The 13,244-nt window shown below is 39.3% G+C and overlaps 1 protein-coding gene and 1 pseudogene across 6 annotated transcripts in view; both read right to left on the reverse strand.

Moving 5' to 3' along the window:
* Window positions 1-13,244, reverse strand: part of ST6GALNAC3 (ST6 N-acetylgalactosaminide alpha-2,6-sialyltransferase 3) — a 592,462-nt gene that overhangs the window by 549,727 nt on the left and 29,491 nt on the right. The window lies entirely within an intron of this gene.
* On the reverse strand, window positions 4,153-4,305 carry LOC122437570 (annotated as a pseudogene).

Here is a 13,244-nt window from a genome sequence, read left to right on the forward strand (position 1 = left end):
AATCACACCATGGCAGAATTGTCTTTAATTTGCCTATTTTCAGAGTAGCATTTTCTCACATCTCAGCAGTGGTTGGCAGAGGCTGTTCATTCAAACCAGCAGACCCAGAAGCCAGAACGGTGCGAGTGACCCTCTGTTAGCAAAGCTGCTCACTCCAAGAGCTGAGAGTGCAGCAAAGATAAAAATCAGAAAATGCAGTTGGCCATGCTTATAAATAAACCACATTTTTAATTTATGCTAATAGTACTGCTGTTTATATCACCTTCAAAAAGAAATAAGACCTGAGTGAGCTGTAAAGACACAGATGAGAGAGAATACTACAGGTAAAATATCATTTCTTATTAAGGTTTTACACTCAGATCCATAAATTATCCTGTTAAAGTGTTTCTGCTTAAGCAGCAGAGTTTCCTTGGAACACATTTTCCTTTTTGGGAAATGTTAGATGAACTGAACTTCTCTTGTTCCCTTGTATCCTCAAACTAAACTAGAGGATAATTGACTTTTCATGACTTAACAAGCTTTGAGGCCCACTTACAATCAGAAGATGGGCCTAAAGCAAAATTGTAATATGTCTATAAATATCTTCATACACAGAAAAAAAATAATTTTACATTAGTCACTGAAGCTAACTCTGGCTAGTTTTAACACAAAGTGGGGTGAGAAGACTTTTTAGAGGAATACTATTATGTTATAGAATCCAAGGCTAAAGGACATGACGAATGAAATTTTTATCTTCAAATAGTATGCACTATCTAATCCCAAATGGATAAAATATATATATATTTACCAGTTTCCCTGAAAAAGTATAGGAAGACTTGGCACCAAGATTTTAACTAGAGTAAGGAGTTCCATTCTAGTTTTCATAGCATCCTGTCCTGTATTTTTCCTTGTAGCATTCATCAGAATTCTAATTCATCACTTGTGTAATGGTTGGTTATCAATTCCTTTCCTCAAACAAGGACTCTGTCCTACACCAGGTTCAGAGTAGTGTTAATTAAACTTCTGAGTGATGGAATGAGAGAAGCTTATTTTCTTGTTTCTGCTTTTCTCTAGAAAGGTCTAGAATCAGGGCCTGGAGCATGTGGGGGAGTCATGAATGGATTCTGCCTCTCTGATTTCACCTTCAGTTCTCCATTCCTACATTCTGGTGTCAGGCCACCCAACAGAACACAGCCTCCTAACAGCGCTTCACTGCCGTCCACTGTTTCAGCCATCAGGAAAGAAACTAACTTCTCGTTCTCAGAGTCAATTCCAGTATCCCAGGGGATCAAATAAGAAAAACCCCTGGATAAATCCACTGTGGCTGAGACACAGAGTGGCCTAATGCAACACCACTGTCTCCATGATAATCATGGAGATAGAACGCTAGGCAAGCAATTTCCAAAACAGCGAAGGGGCTAATGGAGGGGTGGCCAAACTACATGCAAATGAAATGTGTTCCCTACACATTCTTCCTAAAGGAGACATTTAAATCAGCTGAAAGCGCAGAGCTCAGAGTCCAGAGTTCTCAGCGTGGGTAGGAGCCTTACGATCTGACCCCTGACCTCTGCTCTGTCTTCTCTGCGGGCCCACTCACCCTCCCACACTGAGCGGCAGCCCCCGCGTCTCTGAGATGACAGAAGCGCCTTCTTACTGCAAGGCCTTCACATGAAGTCATGGCCTTCTGCATAACTCCCATCTGGCTACTTCCCCCTAGCCTATCTTCCACTTAGGCTTCCTCGTTACACCTACAGCAGACCAGACCACAGCTGCAGTTAAAAGGCTGTGTAGCCACTGCTCTACTCAAAACAGTTACCCAGCAAGGACCTACTGCAGGATGCGGGGAAGTCTGCTCAACACTCTGTAACAGCCTAAGTGGGAAAAGAACTGGAAAAAGCATAGATAACATGTGTTTGTACAACTGAATCACTCTGTTGTATACTTGATACTACCACAACACTGTTAATTAACAATACTCCAATTTAAAATTTTAAAAAAATTTAAAAGGCTGAGGAGCTCTTCATTTGATGTTTTTATGTTTCTAATTCTGTAAACTTAATGAGAACACAGCCTCTCTCTCCTCTCTGAATCTAATTCCACAGTGCCTAGCACAGTACTCTGACAGCAAATTAAAAAATGAGTTAGCAAATTAGCAAAAATGAGTTAATGCACATTTTCAAGTGAAAAAATGAGCAAGTGAACCAGGCCAAATCCTAAACTTTCAAATGTAATGGTATCCAAAAGGGAGGAGTAGCCTAGAATTAAATAAAGTATTTCTCACCTCATTTTCCAACTCAGAACACTTCCATAGACAAGAAGCAATTGGCAGGTGATGGCTGGCAAGGACAACTGCGGAGGCATAAAGGGTGCTTTGTTATACCAAAGCAATTCTGAACACAAAATCAGACTGTGGTCCACCAAGAAGCAGAGTCTCTGCACTCAACGAAGCCAAGTACATGTTCCTGTCCCCATTGCTTTTCTGAAAATAGGCTATTAGCCACTCATCTGAAAATCAGAAACCCCAAAACATCAAGGTTCTTTTCAACCTAAAATCAAAAGATACATTACCAAACGACCATTGCTGAAGACCTACTGCCCTTGTTCTGTGTAAATAACTTCTCCTGTCGTTTTAATATACTAAATGCGACTGTGGAATGTGACTGTCATGTAGTAAATTTAAATTCTTCTGACAGTAAAAAAAAGTTGTAGCTATTCCGATCAGTCATAAATTATTGGGGGTGAGAGTTTGCTACCCAGTTTACTTAAAGACATACTAAAATATACTGATGCAGGAAATAGATGAAAACCAAGCCTAAGCTCCAAGGCCCAAATTTCCACCATGAAGTGCCTAGAAATGTATCCTGAAACAGAATACATCTAACAAGTGATTCTGCAGTAACAGTCTCATGTATTTTTTTTCCTTGAAAAAGCAAGCCCAATGCTAAAGGGTAAAGAACAAAATATGAACTGTGTCATTATTTTAAGTGAAGACAAAGCCACCAGGTCAATTATCTGCTATTGTGGGGATGGACTTCTCTTGATCTTGGCATACTCTGTGCTTTCTTTAGGATATCTCCTCTACTTAACAAGCTCTCAGATCCAAGGGAGGAAACCTACCATTTCCACACACTCCTCAATGTGTCCGTTTCTTTGCTAGTCCTTTCCATGTAGGTTTCGTCTTCAGCTGCAGAAATATCTTCTCTTACAAGTAATAGAGAATACTTAATTATGTACCCTTCATTTTAGTAAGACTTGCATTTTGTAATGAGGAATACAGTATGCTCACAGTAGAAGCTGTAAAACTAGAGAAAAGCAGAAACAAGAGAATAAGCACCTCTTATTCCATCACTCAGTTTAGTTAACACTACTCTGAGCCTGGTATAAGACAGAGTCCTTGTCTGAGGAAAGGAATTGATAACCAACCACTACACAAGTAATGAACTGCAATTTTGATAAATGCTACAAGGCAAAAAACAGGATAGGATGCTATGAAAACTGTCGTAGGACTCCTTACTCTAGTTAACATCTTGATGCTAAGGCTTCCTATACTTTTTCAGGGAAACTGGTAAATATACATACATTTTTATCCAGTTGGGATTAGTGTGTACTATTTGAAGATAAAAATTTCATTTGTCATTCCCAGAGCTAATTTCTACAGACAAAGGAGTTATCAATCTCAGAATTTCCCTAAGAATTCCCAGGAAACAACAGTAGCCATCAATGAGTCACAAATGGTCACAGAAGAAACCAAAAAATTGTTTTCTAGGTCTCTCTTAAACAGTCAAATAACCTCTGGCCAAAAGGAAGCCATTGTTGACTGTTGGATGAGGTCATCACATAATACAAAAGGTATAATCAGAAGCAAAAATTTTGAACACATTTCAGATTCTTCTTCTTCCTTCTACGGTCTTAATAAGTTCTTCACCCACCATGACTTTATCAGAGTTTTAGGTTTACAGATAAGATCTTATAACAATGTCATTTGGGAACTGCTTCACCTGATCTGTCCTTTAAGATCTAGACAGATCTTCAAGACTGGCTAGAAACCCCCTCAACTCCATGCCCAGTAGAAATACAAGTCTCTCACTTAGATTTCTGCAAATTTTTATATGTGACTATGTTCTGTTGGTCAAACTCTGCCTACAGGATTTTATTTCCACATCTGGTATCTCTGTTATACTCAGCATTAATTTAGACAAAGTATGCAATTGAGTTTTCCACAACTGGGACAAACTGTACAGCTCAGCACATCCAAATGTAATGGATGAGCCTCACCATGGGAAAACTACCTTTGTGACCATGGTACCTCGCCTGCATGGTAAATATTCAAGTTTACTTTTGAAATGTATTTAGGTACCGGTCACTAGCTCCTTCATGAAAGAAGCAAGTCTTCTATTTCACAATAAGTGACATCATTCTAATTCCCCCAGGAGTATCAGTATCCATGTTTGCATTCACATTAAGGTTTATAAGGTATAGATAACAGATCAGATTCTTTCCTGAGAGTGAGATTCCAGGGGAGAAAAGGATGTGGAGAATAGAACATGAAGGAACTAAGAGGATAAAAAGGAATTATAATGAGGCCCTTTGGGAAGAAGGTAGAGAAAGAGGAAATGGGCATGCCAGCCCCACTGATTTCCATCCAGATACCCATAAGCAAACAGACAAGTTAAACTTCAATGATAATCCTGAGTGCACTGCCTGATCTCATACGTAGTGTGCCTTACAGTTTTAAAAATGAATGCTTAATTTAGTATATTCTCAAATACTTTCAAATGGCCATTTTTTTTACAGTGGAAATTCATCTTAATAATTTCTTAGTGGAAGAAACTATAGATGTAAGAGTAATATGACCCCTTTCTAAACTTGAAAGAACACCCTCCTCAGCCTGATTCTCAGCTAGGCTCTTCTCAACCTTCTCAGTCAATTCCGATACGTCAGAAGAAATTTCCCGGCTCGGTTTTCAGGGAAGAATGACTTCACCCAGGCTCTGCGTGGTGCCCTGGCAAGCGATGCAGATATGGCCGCAGCCTCTCTGCGCTCAGCCTAAGATGGGATCTGCCAGGCCAGAGAGGAATCCAGGTTCTCCAAAAATGCTACAGCAAGTTACTCTGGTACTGAGCAGAACACACTACCCATTGACCAGACAGTGAAGATGGGACTTGTGCCTCTTCTCCTTTGAGTGGAACATTCCAGAATGATGTTTGGGAAGTTCTAGATAATGAGCCCCTTTGATCAATTATACCATAGTATATGATATATGGTATAATGTGGAAATGTGGAAAACCTAATAATGGAAGACAAATGTCCAGCCCTTGACTCTCATGCCCTTTCCACCTCATCTCAATTTATAGGAGGTTTTGGTTTTCTGTATGGGAAACACAATACCATTCCAGCTTGAGAATTCTCCTGTTACGCTGACTGGAGAGGGAGCAGTAAGTGTGTAACCAGAAAGTCAGCAAAAAATTCTATTTGCTTTTTTGTAATCAGTCAACTTCTGTTTATGATGGAAGTCAATGTAAACCAAGGCAGCAATGAAGCCCAGGCACTGTTGTTCTCATCCTGTATTCTAGGACTCTGAGTGATATATGATTTCTCCCAGGAATGCAAAGGCTGCAGCAGACCTGTCAGAGAAACTATAAATCATCCAACAAAATAATATGAAAATAGAGTCAATGAAACCCCTCACAGAGTGGCAGCTTTCTGATTAGCTGTCATACTACTGTGGACTAAGGAACCCCAAAGGAAGATGCTCTTTTCTTTTTGGTATAAAAATTATCATTTTCTTCAGACATTATACACACACACACACACACACACACACACCCCTACAGATTTGAGAACTCATTGTACTGGTATTACTTTTTTCAAAATGACTGAGACTTACCTAACCCACTATGTCTAACCATAACTGAGATTTTCTTTTTCCTCTCTCCTAGGGTCTTTATTTCAATCAAAGTGTTTAAATTCTCCATAAAACATTTTAGAGACCCTACATACCAAGGTTTAGAAGGCTGACTAGATGAAGATGATGCCTTTGCTAAGGACATCGCTTTGATTATGAGCAATTCTGCACAGTTACTTCCTTTCTTTTTTAACAGCCTTGTAAAGTTTCAGTGATGAACAAACAGGACTTGGTTGAGTACAGTGCCATCTAAGAACCTGGGTTGAATATCTCTATATATTCATACATGAAGAAGGACGATGTGGAGATTAGAATGCGATTAAACCAGAAAGGTGGTACATCACAAAGCTGGGGTTCCTAGCTGGGAGTCTTCAGATGGACTTCAAAGGTCCATGAATCACTTCAAGTCCTACATGCAAAGCTGTGGATTTTTAGGGGAAAAGAATCCATAGCTTTTGATAAAAGGGTTAGTGAGCCAATGAAATTTAGGAACCTTAAAGAGAACAGGCAATAACTCATCGCTGAATAAATGAACTCAGGGAGAACCAGCTTACTACTGGTTATAACCCTCCCATGATCAAACCTTCTTTGGAAGCACTTGAAGATGGTGGAAAGAAAATTGGTGATGTTGAGCTATTATCACATATGTAAGAGTCAGGCTCTGATCGAGTTGCTGCTCTGTCCCTCAGTTCTTTTACCAAACACTGCTTTACTCTTTACACTTTACACTTTACTCTTTACTCTTTACACTGTCCGTCAACTACAGACAGTCCAAATATACAGCTAAAAATAATAGCTCTTTTCCCCACTTTCGAAAATCGCTTCAAGTATTAGGGATTTGTAACCTAGATGCCAGGAGGTCTAAATGTCTCCTGAGAGAATGGCAGAATGTGGGAGCTCCAAGGATAATGGAAAGGAATATGGGCGCAAAAGGACAAAGACAGTAAATACACTGGGGTGCAGAAGGAAGGAGGAGGTAGAAAAAAGAACCTAGATCTGCCATTGGAGCTTCCATTATTCTCCACAGTGCGTCACCCTAAGAGCCTGTGTCCATGGGCTACCCACTCTTGCCCACCCATAGAACTGTCTGTAAACATGAGGTGAGCTAGAGAGTAGGGTGAGAGGAAAAAAAGGCTCAGTCACAAAGATGTGCATATTGATTAAACAGGAAGGAACTGGGAGCAGGAGCAAGCATAAAGGCGCCTCTACATCAAGAATAATAAGAATACAAGCATAACACTACATGCAAGAATACTCACAGTGCAAGGAAATCATCATGGTATCACAGGAGAGCAGAATAGTTGTTAAGAACACATTCTCGAGTGTCAGACCAATCTGGAGTTGAGCAGAGAGCTGAACTTCCTAAGATTGTGTCCTAGGTGAGTTATTGAACCCTCCAAGCCTCTGTTTAAACCCTCCTCAGTGAAAGGAAGATAAAAATAGGACAGGTATTTATCCTGTCCTGTTATTAACCCAAAATAATTGGGTTAGTAATGTTATTAACCCAATAACAACACTGGGTTATTGATTATTATGGGACAAAATGAGAATGCTTTTAAAGATAATGTATTAGATGAATACTTAATTAGCAATAGTTGTTTTTATTCTCATTAGCCATTGTATTCAGGAGATTAGTCAGAGAAGAAAGTTGGTCAGCAGAGGGGCCAACTCCACTCAGATGTGAAATGTGTGTGCATGACAGCAGAGAAAATTCCCCTCTATGACCAATGAAATGCTTGCCAGTTGGTGAGGACTCTGAATGAGGCCTGTGTTTCTTTCCATTAAGTCATGAGTGGGTAGCATGTGATGACTATTCTTCTCACTCACAGGAAGGGAAAGACAGAAGTTAATTTCTCAGGAAGATAGCAAAAAATCATCTTTAGGCTCTTTAGAATGTACAAATCTCAGACAAAGGGAAACATACATATATCTGTGTTCCCAATTCAGAGTGAATGTTGCCACACACGTCTTTCCCATGATAGCAGCAGTGAGCCTGTGGGAAGAAAGATGCTCAGGAAGTGCCACTATCTGATTTATTTATGTACTCCGGCCCTCTGATTTCAGTCATCATTCTCTGTCCCAGACTGCTGTTGTTATTATAAGTCCACTCTCGACCATCTAAAAATTAACATTCCTCATATCTGAATAATGGATTTTTCTGTTTGCTTAATTCAAAAGGAAAAAAAAAGTATTTCGTTGCTACTGCTCCGCCCTATCTCACCAAGGAACAGGGCTGGTCAGCTTACGAAGAACTTGGCGGTCCCATGATCCCTGCCCAGAGCCCTGCAGGCCATCAGCAGAATCACATGGAGGACACAGCATCCCAAGCACAAGGCATACCCCTGAGGTCAAAGCACAGGCCAGGACTCACTCACAGAGCTCCAAGTCTCAGAAGCATAGCATAGGAAGACAGCTGACAGTTTTCTAGGTCATTTTATAGACTTTGCAAAATGGTTCTGTCTGCCCCTCTGCTCTAAGCAACACTGTTCAGTTCAGTTTTTTAGGGGTTAGGCCTACAGAGGAAACAAAGACTGCTCTGGAAGAGAGTGTTAAGAAAACGCATAACAACAACAATAATACCAATAACAGAAACAACTAACACTGATTAAGTATTCACTATGTGACAGACCCCATGCTAGACAAATCAGCTCATTTAGGCCTCACAGCTCCCAGATAAACTAGGTACTATTACTATCCTGAATTTAGAAATGTGGAAAGTGAGGGTTAGAGATATCACATAACTGGGTAAAGGAGAAATTGACCCATAGTAGACAGGTTTACAGAGAAGATCTATAATATAACACATCTAAAATCCTGCCAAGGCATCTCAAAAGGTTACACGGTCCTCAAGAACATAGACAACGTTGCTTTCTACCAGGGAGTTTTGCCTGAATAGTTAAACTTTGTTTATCCCAATCAGTGATAGGGAGATTCAATCTCTATTACCATAAAAACCCAAATCATAGGAAATGTATATATACAATGCAGGGGAAGGACTGAGGCTGAAGCTGAAGCTCCAACACTTTGGCCACCTGATGCCAAGAGCCAACTCATTGGAAAAGGCTCTGATGCTGGGAAAGATTGAAGGCAGGAGAAGAAGGTGATGACAGAGGATGAGATGGTTGGATAGCATCACCAACTCAGTGGACATGAATTGGTGCAAACTCCAGGAGATAATGAAGGACAGAGGAGCCTGGCGTGCTGCAGTTAATGGGGTTGCAAGGAGTTGGACAAGACTTAGCAACTGAACAACAACAACATATACAATGCAATAAAATGTCAAGTGCATAAAACAGGAAACTCAAACTAGCTTAGACAACAAAGGAAACTTATTAATTCATGTGACAAAAAAGTCCTGCAGCAGGAAAAACCTTAGAGACGGTTTGATCATTGCTCTAGCTTCACCTTCTCCCTACTCCTTGTGTCTGTGTCATCCTTAGGCTGCTTTCCCTCATGGAAGCAAAATAGCTGCAGCAGCACCAGGCCTGACATGGGCAACCCAAACCATCCTGAGAAACAACAATTTTCTCTTTCTCAAACAAAAGTTCAGTGCATCACACCAAATTATCCAATTCAGATCACATGCCTAGTGCTGAACTCATCAACACAGATAGGGAAAATGTTATGCACTGAGTGAGTAATGATTGACCAGTACCCCTCAAGAGGATGGTATTTGAAAGATGGATCTTGCCAGTCAGGATCCATTCTTCCCAAATTAAGTGACTACTACTGAATGAGGTACAAAATGGTTCCCAAAAGAATTATCTAGGTGCCGTGAGAAAAAGAAGGTGGATATTAAAAAAAAAGTAATCAACAAATGTCCAAAAGTGTACCAAGCAGAGAACAAATGAAGGATTTACAATCACAAGCACATTAGGACAAATTGCATTTAATTTTGTACGTATAAAGGTGGTAAAATGCTTGGGAAAAATCTATTTACTTAAACAGGAACATTTCTTTTGTTCACATGATTCATTTATTTAACCATGACTACCTTCAAAATTAGCACCGGTGTAGACTTTGATCCAAGCCCTACAATTACAAGCCTCCAAATTAGCAAGTTGTTGCTGTTCAGTCACCAAGCTGTGTTCGACTCTTTGAGACCCCATGGATTGCAGCATGTCACCTTTCTCTGTCCTTCACTCTCTCTTGCAGTTTGCTCAAATTCATGTCCATTGAATTAACAAGAGCTGTTCGCATTAGCAACATTTTCCTGATCCAGTTCTCCCCACTCAATTTGCACTTTCTTCAGACATGTTTTCTTTTCACTGAACTCCCCAGAATCACTGTGAGCTCAGGATGGCCTGGAGAGAGGCAGAGCAGCCGAATAGTTAAGATCACAAGCAAGGAGAATGCCAGGCTTAGCATGAGCTCTGTTTCTTACCAGCTTGAAAATCCCAGACAAATCATTTAACTTCTAAATTTCTCCACCTGTAAGCGAAGATAATAACAGCATCTATCTCATAAAGCCAGGATCAAATTAAACAGCGTACACAGGCACTTGGTGCACATTCTGGAACAGAGCAAATATTCAACTCATATTAGCTCTTTTATTGATAAGAAATTAAAATAAAGTTAATGTCACTGCTCTGAGTCATTTTTTAATCTTACGAATAGACTAATCAAAGGAAAAAACTCTCTTTTGCATTCATCATCACATCATATGATTAAACATCATAATAATGACAATATATGACTTATTGACTGCTTACTATGTTCAAAGAACTGTGTTAGGTGTTTTGCACATACAAATTCTAAAAGGTAGGTATTTTGTTGTTATTTGACAGGAGAGAAAACTAAGGCTCAAAGAGGTTAGCAAAGTTGCCTAAATGTTGCAGAGCCAGTAAATAAGAAGGCAGTATATGAGCACAGACGAGTCTGACTCTAAAGCTCATACTCAGAAATTTCCAAGTTAACTGACAATTCTAGTTTCTTTAACCAATAAAGAATTGTCCCTCATAAAAAATGGCTAACCCTCCCAGTTAAAAAGAAAAAAAAAGGAAAATTCTTTAAAGTGGTATTTGTACAATAACTTTAGGATATATAATAGCCAGATGATAATAGCACCAGCAATCCAGGATGTATTTTATGGAGCTATTAATATATGCCTTGAGTGGTCAAAGGCTTCACCACTCACTTGAGGCATGTAGTAATGGCCAATAAAACTTGCCTTGTCGTGTCTTAATGCCATATTATATCATCATACTTATAATGAAATGCCCTTAAACTTCAGTGTTATCAGAAGAGAAGAAAAAGTGGTGGTTAAACAAGCTAGCAAAGTAAGGAAGAAGTACAGAATTTGTAAAGAGCCCCGAGCTATAGGACCTTGGCCTAACTCTACTATGCATCTGCATGACCTTCAACACATCTTCAGACCTCAGGATCTCGGCATCTCCTTCTATAAACAGAGGTTCATTATGGTAAGTGAAGGCCTCTTGCAGCTTCAACAGCCTGTGGTATTACAGAATAGTTCATTCATTCAACAGGAGCTCACAAATTGAAACATATACACCAGGTTTACCCTGTGCTAGGAGCTGAAAGAACAGCAGTAACCAGGGCAGAAGTCCTGTCTCTGATGCTGGACTTAAATGGCTTCCCTGGTAGCTCAGACGGTAAACAGTCATATGCAATCCAGGAGACTTGGGGTCACAAAGAGTCAGACACATGAGTGACCAATGCAACAAAGAGGTAAAGGGATGAGTCAGGGTTTAAATACTGCCTTGCTTTCTAATTTTCTCTCCTTATACATCATGAACATATCCAAGCAAACATACAAAACCTTGATAAATAGTTGAATTGGGGTGGTGGTACAGACCCTAGTTCTTTGTACTATTCTCTCTATCTTTGTGATGTCAGAAATTTTTCATCACAAAAATTCAAGATAGATGAGAAAAGCTTCAGGGAGACTTTTGCTTCTGAGAATAACCCACTAGATATGCCAGATCTCCCAGATAAACCTTTCCACCAAAGACAAGAAGGAAATAGACAAAATATTTATGAAACACTTAAAAATATCCCAAAGTCAACAAGATGGCGGGGGCGGGGGGCACATTAAATAAGAATCAAGGGAAGAAAGGAAGTCCAGAGAAAAGGGATGGCATTTTGCACCTGTTTTCCCTCTACAGATGCTTGAAGAGCCAGGAGAATAGAGATTTATGTTCACAGTCTGCTGGAAACAGGGTAAAAAGATCTGAGCACATCATTTGCTTTGGGTTAGGATCTCCAAAGAGATATGCTCTAGCAGGAAGGAAGAACAGAAAGGTAACAGGTCCCTACAGGACTGCAGCGTATCTTCAAACCACCTCAGCCTCTGAAACTGAAATAAGCTGTTTCTAGAGTACTAAGCTCCAAGTACTCACAGAAGCAAATGTAATCCCGTCTAGAGCTGGATAACATAGACCTCAAATTATATCTGTAAACAACTGTGCAAATATAGTATCTCACACACAATTAAAAATGACCAGCAATTGAGAAGATAAGATGATATAAATACAAACTAGCAGAAACAACAAAAATAGAAATAGATCTATAGGGCTTCATATTTGAAATGACTTGAAACTTTCAGTTAAAAATTTACTTGAAAATTTCAGCATGGAATGGTACGGTAGGGTAAATGGTGGCTCCCTCTAAAAGATACATTCATGTTCTAATTCTTGAGACTTGTGGATATTATTTCATATGGCAAAAGAGTGAACATAACCTTATATGGTAAAAGATATGATTAAATACAGATGCTGCAAGGAGGAGTTTATCCTAGATGTTCCAGGTGCACCCAAGTGATGAAAGAACCTAATTGCTAGCCTAGAATTCTATGCCCAGAGGAAATACCCTTAAGAATGGTGGTGAAATAAAGACATTTCAGATAAACAAAAAACTGAAAGAATTTGTCACCAGCAGACCTACAATAAAGGAAATACTAAAGGACATTTCTTCTCCAGGCAAAAAGTAAGTGATCCCAGATGGAAGATCAATGATACAAGAATAAATGGAGAGCAAAGAGAAAAACAAATACATGAGTCAATCGGAATATATGATTGTGTAGAACAATAGTAGTATCTTGGGCATTTGAAATATATAGAAGGAAAATACAGCATAATAATAAGAGACAAGAGAGATATGAATTATATTAAAAAGTTCTAAGGCCTAAATCAAGAATACATACTAAAATGTCTAATGTAATCATTAAAGTAATAATAAAAGAATGTAAAACTTCCAAGCTAACAGAGAGAAAAAGTGGAATGGTAAACAAACTCAATCCAAAAGAAGAAAAGAAAAACAGGAACATGAAACAAGCAGGACTAAAAGAAATCCACTTAATAGCAATTTCAACCCAACTCTGTGTGTAATTATATTAAAAGTG

This window comes from Cervus canadensis, chromosome 2 (assembly GCF_019320065.1).
Source record: "Cervus canadensis isolate Bull #8, Minnesota chromosome 2, ASM1932006v1, whole genome shotgun sequence".
NCBI classification, from domain to species: Eukaryota; Metazoa; Chordata; class Mammalia; order Artiodactyla; family Cervidae; genus Cervus; species Cervus canadensis.